This window comes from Frankliniella occidentalis, unplaced genomic scaffold (genome assembly GCF_000697945.3).
Source record: "Frankliniella occidentalis isolate FOCC.00 unplaced genomic scaffold, Focc_3.1 Scaffold118, whole genome shotgun sequence".
Taxonomy (NCBI): domain Eukaryota; kingdom Metazoa; phylum Arthropoda; class Insecta; order Thysanoptera; family Thripidae; genus Frankliniella; species Frankliniella occidentalis.
The window spans coordinates 460,005-461,610 of record NW_026267246.1 but is presented as its reverse complement, the minus strand read 5'-3'; the positions used below and the strand labels follow the sequence as shown (position 1 = coordinate 461,610).

General features: G+C 45.4%; 1 non-coding gene across 1 annotated transcript; it reads right to left on the bottom strand.

Annotated features, from left to right (window-relative positions):
- Positions 1-356: 356 nt before the first annotated feature.
- Positions 357-430, bottom strand: Trnai-aau (transfer RNA isoleucine (anticodon AAU)). Its single transcript has one exon. It is a non-coding gene; the product is annotated as a tRNA-Ile (tRNA).
- Between the last annotated feature and the right edge of the window lie 1,176 nt (positions 431-1,606).

Sequence of the window (1,606 nt, the reverse complement as noted above, 5' to 3'; positions counted from 1 at the left end):
ACACACACACACGGGCGGCGGGCGTGTGCGCTCCTGCATTGCATCTACACCTTGGGCTGCACGTGGTGCCCGCCAGGGCTAATAATAGGTATCGAGTGCTAATACGCACTACAAGGCGAAGGCGGGCCTGCCCAAGGCTCTGTTTAAAAGGACTCTGAGGATGAAAATAACTCAGGCCGTTTCTCTTCCGCTGTCAGAATGACTACCTCTTCGCAACTCAAGTTCAAATTCAATTCAAGTTCTTCGATGTTTCATATGGAGGAACGACACTCATACGACACTAAATAATTATGTAACTAAACATCCCAACGCACTCATGGGACTTGAAATTACAAAAAAATAAAATAAATTTGAACTGGCCCATGGGGGGATCGAACCCACGACCTTCGCGTTATTAGCACGACGCTCTAACCAACTGAGCTAATGGGCCGGCGGTGAGAGAGACCAGGCCACCCCGCGTCCGGTGCCAGTCCCCGGCGATAGAGAAGATGCCCCCCCACTCCCGCCCCACCTTGCCTGTGAGACCAGCCGACTGTATTGCTGGCATTCAGCACGCCCCTTTCTTCACGCCACGTTCCTCTTTTATCTTATCCACCCCGCTCTATTAAAGTGGACCAAAAAATAACTTTTGTTGCAATGTTCATGTTCACATCAACCGAGCAAAAATAATAAAAACTAAAAAAAACTGGCCAGCTGGCCTGTAGGAAGGCAGTCGACGGGTAATTTGAGGGTTGACAATAACGAATCGGGGCGGGGGTAAACACGGGAATCAATACATTCGGAACGGAAATCAGCCAATATCAGTACAACAAATAAAAATTAAATAACAGGCAACTCAGCGCCCCCTCCCCCCTCCTCTTTCCCCTTAGTTGACCTCGTTGGCGGTGACGAGGCGCCGGGGCTTACGGTCGCACGTGGGCGGTGCGTGGGCCGGCTCGTCCGGAGCGCCTAAAAGGTAGGCACCCCCTATGGCAGGGGTGTGTGTGGGGTGACTAGACGCGAGGATCTTGCAGGCGTTGGTGTTGAAGTGTTCAAGCTTGTTTACGTTCACCACTCATGTCGGAAACCAAACAAGCTGTTACTCTCGTCAAAGAAAAATGGAATGAATTCAAATTGTCATGTCCAATCAACATGTGATGATATAAAGTATATTCCTGCCTTTAAAATATTGTTGTACTCATCAGGTACCCGTCCTGTGTGCAAGTCTAAGTCGGGTGAAAATTTGAAAGAGAGTGAGAACATTAATAAAATTGAAAAGCACAGTTATGTGTTAGAATTTATAGTTAAATAATATCCCATCCATTTATCAGATGCACCATACATCTCGTCATACATCAACATCTCAATCACTGGCTGAACTTTTCGATCGTATATCATTTGTGTGTCTAGACCCAGGTTACATTAAAATTACAGGAAAAGATTCAAATTTGAATGAAGAACGTAACATCTCACGACAGCGTTGAGTGTGTTTCTCAAATAACTAACTTAGTTTCGCCAACATTGATTGAAATAAATTCATGTGACTTTCCGTCATATAAGGAATTTGAAAGAACTGCTAGGAAAACAACCAAAAAGACAAGAAGTACACAATAAAGAATACATTTAT